Genomic DNA, 8837 nt, shown 5'->3' on the forward strand with positions numbered 1-8837 from the left:
AATACCTCTGGCATCTGACCTTTTCCTACATGCGGTCTGTAATGCTGCACTTGAATGAGCCATGTAGTGAATGTTCCGCCATTAGTTAACCTTGCCACACTAAATCTTTCTGGGCTTCAATACCAAGGTGGCAAGGACTGAATCTCAGAGATGAATCTGATTCATGGTGGGTTAAAAATCTTCATCATCACGCGTATTGATGTGCTTTAGATGCTGCTCCCGCCTTTTCTTTAGGTTATAGCGGTGTTTCAACTGAAGGTTGGAAAGGCTTAGCACACTGTCTTTTATGCGAAAATAGGCTAGTGTTATGAAATTGTGCATTGTGTGTGCGTAAATGTTTGTACAGTATGTATGTGTACGTGTCATGTGCATATGGGCCAATATGAGAACGCTTTTGTATGGCTGGGTTGCTAACCAGGTGGCCAATGGGATGTGAAAAACAGGCCCGAACCTGGTGCCCACATGCGAAAGACAAATAGCATTTTTATTAAAATGTGACACATTCCTTACTAAAAACGTGTCTCCTGGAAGCCAGTGAATGGGAGGGCAGTTTACATCAGGAGCCTGAAGGTTTATTGCAGTACAAAGAGCCCAGCTCCAGCAGGTATCACAAGTGTGCGACCTTTCACTTTTCCTAGGAACACTTTCTATCCTATTTAGACCGAAGTAACGCACACTAGTGAGAATTATGAATTTGATTTATGTACTGACCAAATGGAGAAGTGAAGGGTCCCCTGGGTTGGGGTTCCTCCTATCTCCCTCCACCCAGAAGTTAGAGACATTGTCATGTTTCAGATTTACCTCTTCTTCTTCCATCCACATAGAAACAAAAGAGCTGTACCATTGCACATCTGACTGGCATCCCTACTTTACACCTATACCTCAACTCGGATTATCGTTGCTAGATGTTGGAGGACACCACTGTATTAATATGACTGTGCTTGTGTCCAGCCATTAAAAAGAGTAAGTATTTTCAGGTCACCTGCTTAGGTCATCTACTGTCAAAAAGGGGGGAAGGAAGGAGCCTGGCCCCTGGGTAAATTAAATGAACTATGAGATGCGCGACGTGCATGAAAAAGTCCTTTTGTGTAACTAACACTGCGTTTTTTCTTCGTGCTTGGTACATGTATTGTCGCGTCCTATTCTGTATTGTGTGTATACAAAGGCTGTGCGTTTTGTGTTTTCCTTTGGCTTATGTGCATATTATGCAAATTGTCCTGTACTGTTCTACGTGGTAAGTGCACTGGGTAGCTTGCTGTAGTGCACTCTCTCTCTCTCTCTCTCTCTCTCTCTCTCTCTCTCTCTCCCTTTGAGCCTACCTACGCTGTTCAGGAATAACCATGCTGAGACCAATTCCATAAGACAACTGGGTGGACTCACTCTTAGCCTTTCACTTCACAGAATGCTGTGAATTCGCGTTTGAATAAATGAAGACACTGTACCTCACAAGTACACGCCTAATTAGCTTTAACACAACAGTGTTTTGAACAAATTGACAGGAACAAAATACCATATTATGCCACGTTACTGCCCCTCCTTTCTGTAAAATGATGGAATTTAATTGGCTGAAAATGAAAGGACGGGTAAAACGACTGATGTCCCCTAATCTGACCTTTAAAAGTGGCTTTCGTTTTAATGCCTTAGTGGCACCACCATCATCGTTCATGTTACCGCAAACATTGCATTTAAGTTGTAGGGACATCGCAAGTCCTTCATTAACTAATGAAGTAGCTAGGTTGTAAAGGATAATGTAGAAATAAGAATAATGTTTATAAGAAAATTATTTGAAATAAACTGAAAGGAATGTTGTAGTAAGCCCTGATGAGTGGGTACTAAGATCAAGATGTTTAGTTAAAAGTAAGGAACATTGACAGGATGGGACAGTGCTCAGCCTGTGTACTATTATGGTGCACAATACTAGGAAGGGTACCTGTATGCCCATGATAATAGCGCATCACACTTTGTATTGTGGTTAGCAGATCTTGAAGAAAATATAGCCCTGCAGGAATTTTTTTGTAACAACGGGTTTTTGCTGGAGAAGTCCGTTTAAATTTGACAGGCTATATCATTAATAATTTTAGATTTCTTGCCACAGCCATAAACGTAAAAGGAATGGACACAAGAGATAATATGTATGCTGGAAAATCCTATAGGTGTTTGTAGACCTTCACAACAGTGAAGGTTCATGAGTGAATAATATACACAGATGTAAAGATTCAGAGTATCCATATTATCTTCCTTTTAAGTAAATGATACATATTTCCCCAGCTGCTTGGGGTTGTGAGAGAAAACTAAATTGTGTAACGTCTTCCCCTGCCAGTTCTCTGAAAATTCGTTTTATACTCACTGCTAGATTCAAGACGCCCTCCAGTCATTGGAAGAGAGAGGTCGGACGCGATGCACAGCCTGGCTTCCTGTCATGAAACACCTATGACCACGACCAAGGTGGAGCCGCAGAGCAAAGATAGGCTGGACGAGGCACTATCACCGACAAGAAGAATAAAAGAGAGAAGGGCTGTCCAGAAGCCCCCAGCCTGTTGGTCTACTTGTGCCTAAAGTCTCAGCCCATTGGGCCTAATTGGTGGTCTCAATTGTGCGGAGTTTCTACCCCCCCTTGGTCCATCTCCAGTTTGACCCCACTCCACCCTCTTTTCCTTTGGCTCCCCCAACCCCCTTTTTCACATGGGGTTTTAATCCACTTGATGAAGGAACAGTGCTCAAAGATAGATTAGGGTTAGTAGGGATGGACTTCACGTATCAAGAATAAGGTGCGGGTACCCTGTCTAAGGTACCAGCGATAGATTAGTTAGTGAACAGGGCAAAGGGATTGTGATCCCAGAGAAAGAACGACCTCGCCCTGCAACGTGGAATCTGGATCCGAGCTGTACGCATAGCTCCACCGCCGGTGCTCAACAGCGCCAATGCTAGATGAACAATGAGAGCCTACCAGTGATGGCTCACTGGAAAGGACACTGGAAAGAAGAGCTTTTGACAAAACGAATGCCTTGACCATCTATTATATTAGGTTACATTTCTCTCCCAATCACCTTGGATTCATTATGCCCCAAATGGACAAGAAAAAGGTTTTCCTTTGACATTCTACATTAATTGCATCCATAGTGTCATTGTATTAATAATAGCATAGGAATATCATACCATATGGAAGAAAGAGTAAGCTGGGTATCACAAGGATTATACAACGCCAGTTTCCCTCATGAATATACTTATTAGTTTGGCTCCTCCCACAGTCCAGTTCTCCAAAAAATGCCCTTAGTGGTCCTTATCCTACCAATTAGTATGATAAACTTGTTTTTGTGTTAGAATGAATTTACTGCATCATCTAGGAATTATGCTCATCACCAAGTCTAAACGTATGGTACAACAAATGCCCTTTTGTATACACTGTCTCCCAGCTTGTTACATTGACAGCATAGGTTATTGACAATATTGTTTGTACTGATAGCAATATTCTTTTCCTGATGTTTGTTAATCTGCCTATAATACCTGTATGCCACCAAAGACCAAAATGAGCAGCCCAACTGCATGTTTAGCTATGAGGCAGAAAGTAAAGGAACTTATGGCGATAAATATTGACAAAGAAAAATGGACTCGATAATGATACCCTCCTCTCCTCTACCACCCTCATTCCCCTCCAAACGACTATCATTGCTGGTTACTCACCCTCTGTTTTTATGTATAATAATGTTAACTTTTACATCACCACAACAGATGAACATGAACAAAAATGACCTAACTAATGTCAAAAAGCGGGGACTGTTAGAATCAATAAACTTTAGGTGTACATAAGCGGCGTTCATTTATGTTTGCCACAGCCACTGCTGAGAGCAAAATGAAGATCGTGAACACTGCCTGCACCATCTTGTCTGCTGGAAGTTCCTTCGCACATATAAACTGCAGTCATTCTGACCGACCGCAGCCATTTTGTATTCCGTTGGTCACCTTTTGTTTCACCCTGCCCTTACTAGCTTCCCTCTGACCAACCTGGTATGTGAGCTGGGGGCTACAAACCATTGCCACGACAAACATCAACTTGCTGCCACACAACTCATTTTTCCTCTCATCTCTGTTTACAGGCAAACCCATGGACACCCTTACACAAACAGGTTTCAAATACCAAACAGACTCTTGCAAACATGGTTTATTGCACTGCACACAGCAAGACTTGTTTTTGCCAACAATGGGACCTGTTTTTATCAACTGAACGGTCTCTTAGATCTGGCCGGTCTCACATGTTTTATACCCTGAAGCAAGGTCCAGCTGCAAGATAAAATTGTCTGTTTGGCCAGGATGCGAGGAGAATAACTGTGGGGCTTTTGCAACCATGTTGATGAAACAATGTTTGGCTTGTGTGACAACCTAGCCGGGGCAGGGATACCAAGCTTACATGACACTGATCATAAAGATTACTTTGTCCTGATACTGTATAAAAGTGACCTGCAGGAGAGCTGTTGTTAGAACACCTCAGCAGATTACAACGGTGTCTGTTAACAGGTTCTCCTCATGAGAAATGCACTTGTTTCTTGTCTTCCAGTTTCCAGCGCCTGCCTCATTATTTTGATAGTAAATCCAGTGAATTAAAGGTGACCCTGCGCTGGGCAGCATTGGGGGTCTTAGGAGATTTGCTGCTTTTCACAGTACCCCCAACACAGGGATGGTGTTGAACGCCACTTGCGAGCTATTGCATATTTCCATGTATGGGAATATCAAAACACCAGAATTCTGCCGGTAAATAGAGTATCCACTGAAAAAACAGGTCAGATCCTGTTCCTAGGAGCAACCTTTGCAAACTGGCTATTGACCCCGGGCCACTGTACCCAGGCTTCAAGGTACACTTCCCCCATCCTTTCCCTAAGTAGGTGTAAGATATGGTACAGCAGGTTTCTGACACAGGTGCTATGCTGTCGCTCCTGTTCAAAGCTTGTGCACTCAAAGCTCGATGTACAAAGAATAGTTAGTGATGACCAAATAGCGCTTGTTTTGAAAATCACAATTTGGTAATCGCTATCACTAATGTACAAAGGGATTATTTAGCCCCTATTCCAAAAACAGCAATTCGTTGTGGTCCGCAAATAGACCTGTCTCATGAATATTATTGAGGTAGGTCACAATATGTGACCCGCTCCCATTCACTGCCTTCACAGGGATGGTGACCTGCTGGGGTCAGCAGACAACCATGTCTGGAATTGCCTTTATATAAAGCAGTAATTATTTCTAATCTCAGCCCATTTTCCTGTGTTTAAAAAGAAAAAGAATTAAACATTAAAGTTTAATTTCTTAAGAGTATGTATTGGTGCTTGGGACCACTGCAAGCTCTTAAAAAAAAATTCAACCATTCTCAAAGAGGAAGGGGTCCCCTTTGCATTTGCAAATGGGTTACCACCAACTTTGAGTTGTCAGTAAAGTGTGCATGTTTTGCGACCGCTTTTCGGTCGCAAAACCTTTATAAATACCAATGTGAATCAGTATTTGAAAGGGGTGCACTAAACACGCTCCTTCCAAATATCGATTTGCAATCCCAAATTGAGATTCAGTAACAAGTTGCCAAATAACTATTTGGGCTTAGTACATAAGAAACATCATTTTTGCGTTCGCAAACAGCCTGATTCTGCAAAAAGGGCCGTTAGCGAATGCAAAAATCTTTCGTACATCTAGCCCTGAGTTTTACAGTCCAAGTCCCAGTATGTAAATCTCACCAGTGCAAGTCCCATTCTCCCACCTGTCACAGTCTGGACCCTCAACATGTGTCTCGTCCCTCCTTCAAAGTTACAACACATTGGCTGCAACTCCGGTCCTTTCTGTGGAAACATCAGCTGAGGAGGCTGCTTACTGGAGTCTGGCTGGCTTGAAGGCTCTGGTGTCACTGGCAGTCTTTGGTCGTTCACAGTCCATTTTCCTGGTACTTGGCGAGTTGGAGATGGACACGGGCCACTAAAGATACTTCTCAGGGTAGTTGTGCAGCTCTGACACAACCTGCAGCGATTGGACAACAGTTTGACCTGCACAGGTCTGGTCAGTGAGGCATTCGGAAAATAAATGTTCGTTTCATCCAAATTTGCATTGAGGGTTGTTAAAATTGCCTGCCTATTAGTCTGCTTTACATGCACTCTTTAGGACATGGCTAGTGAGAGCTTTCCAGTGGTCCCTGAGAAGTTCCGGGGCTCCTGGCTAAAACGAGTCAGGACAGCCAGACTGCAGCCAAATATGTAATTGCCACTGGCCTGGATGCGACTGATTGCTTATGGCAAGCAGTGGGCACTAGTGTGATGCTCTGTCGCCCCTGTGCAAATGCTATCCCTTGGCTTTTACGGAGACGTACAGGCATCCCTTATGGATGTGCATGGCTATTTGACGAAAAGGCTGATTCAGCACTTAAATGCTTTAAGGAAAAGAGAGCCACAGCATGTTGCTTGGGCATTTCCACCCCTCCTCATTAGTTTCCTCATCAGTATTGAACAGTTTGAGGATACTCCAGAGGGTTGGCATATAGACAATGCCAGGCCTCGCAACCACTGCAACAGTCACCCTAGTCCTTTTATGGCTGGGAACAGTATCAAACAGACATAACTCATGTCACTTGGAACACTCTTCTACTCAGTCCCCCTTCCTTGTGGATTCAGCCCCCAAGCTGCTTTAGTTGGCACTTAGCTGCACACAACCACTCTGTAGGAAGAAATATCAGACATTTTCTCACAAGTTGTGGCAGTCTATCACATCTGGCAGATGTGTCTTCCGGGTCATCCTGCAGGGTTATGCCCTTCCTTTACTTTTACACCCTCAACAGTTTCCTCCCACATCACAGCGGTTTTCAGAGGAGTGCCTATCACTCTTGCGGCAGGAAGTACAGGCCCTGATGGCAAAAGGAACCATCGAGAACCTGTCAGCTTCAGAAGGGATGCATTAGTACTCCTGCTATTATTTCATGCCGAAGGAGGACAGAGGCTTCATTCTATTTTAAGTTTTCAACCTATGAATAGCTACCTATGGAAGGCTAAATTCAAAATGCTCATACTTGACCATGTTTTGTCTTCCTTAGGTCCAGGCGACTGGATGGCTTTGGACCTGCAAGACTCGTACTTTCAATGCTGCCTTGCAGTCCTGCACATGTTACCTGCTGTTCAAGGCTATTCAGGAGCATTTTCAATTTGACGTGCTTCTCTTCATCTTTACCAGGAGATTGCGGATACTAGTTTTCCCCCTCCCTCGACAACTGGCAGTTGAAAATGGGCTCTGCACAATCAGCTGTATACTACTTCCAGAAGATTGAAAACCTTGTGACATCTTTGCAGTTCTTGATCAATGAGCCATGTCTCACCTGAATCCTTCTCAGAGGCTTTTTTTATAGGAGATGTTCTGGACACGATGCAGTTCAGAGCCTTTCATTCATCGCAACAAGTCCAGGACATTCGGGCAATTAAGCACATATTTCGGGCCCTGGTCCATGATCTCTGTGAGAGCAGCTCCGAGGCTTCTTGGTCTACTAGCCTCATACTATCACGTGGTCCATGTGGCCATTGTCGTTTTCCCTATGTTAGCATGAGCCCATGACAGCCTGTCTTCTGCTTTGCACATGTGACTACACGCTCGTATTTTGCTTTGTGCCACACTGCAACTTTCACACAGAGCATGCTGTGGTTTTTGCATTCTGTTCTTTCCTGGGAATTTGGTCTGAACACTGCAGACAAGGTCGAACAACAGTGCCCCTTGCTATTCTGTTCTGGTCAGGCCCTAGCACCTAGACAAAACATGCAGGTGCAGCTGTTGTTTGGGAACACGTACTTTGGTCATATACGTATACACGGGTGGCTAACACACACTTGGAGAGGGATCTTTCCAGAGAAGGGAGCATGACAGCACCTGTGATGTAGGTCTTCCATCTACAGACTGAGGTACAGGTCTGCTTCTAACACCCAGAGATCTTCTGATATATAATCCTTTTGCTTCTGAAGAAGGGGAGGGAGGTTAGGCAACACTGTTGTATATAATGACAGCACTTTTTATGGTTTAAGGACTACTTGATATGCTAACCTTATTTGTGTTAAGCATTTTTCTACTTGTTGTGGCACGTATACTGCATACTAGAGCACAGTAGTAAAAATAAACATTTTGAACTTTTCTTGTATCTTTGTTAGATCTTATTGTGGACTAGAACAATAGTGAGGGCGTGAGTTCTGCAACCGTGATTCCTGAGAGTGTAGGGAGTGTTGTGTTCTGGGGTGTCTAATCACTTAGTCCTCTGTGAGTGAGTTGGAGGGCAAATGTCGGTTCTTGGGCTCATGGGTACTCAGGTGGTAGGATAACTCAGCCCTTGCCTACTAGGGTTCCATGATCCCAAGCATAGTTCTGTGACTCTGCAGAAGGATCTGAAGTTTCTGCGGGCCCAGCACCAGAGAAACCTGTTAGATTTCATCCAGGTTTCGGGACGATTGCACTAGATCTCAGTGGTGGCTGCTAGCCCACAACCTGACCAGGGGCACAGATTCCTCACCCAGAGTTGGCGGTGGTGACAGATGCATCCCTGCTGGGCTTGGGAGGTCAGATGGGAGAGGAGGAGATTGTAGGAATCTGACCTCTGGCAGAATCATGGCTTCACATACATCTGTTAGAGCTGTAAGCCATCTCCCAGGTGTTAAAGGCCTTTCTTATATCCATTAAGGGAAGGCCATTGCTGATTTTCATGTACAACATCACCACCATGTGGTACTATATCAAGAAGGGCCAAGTAGGGACCTGGGTCCTGTGCCAAGAGGCTGTGCACTCCTGGAGTTAACTGGAGCATCAAGGCATCTTCTTGATCATGAACCACCTTGCAGGACATT

This window comes from Lissotriton helveticus, chromosome 10, assembly GCF_964261635.1.
Source record: "Lissotriton helveticus chromosome 10, aLisHel1.1, whole genome shotgun sequence".
NCBI classification, from domain to species: Eukaryota; Metazoa; Chordata; class Amphibia; order Caudata; family Salamandridae; genus Lissotriton; species Lissotriton helveticus.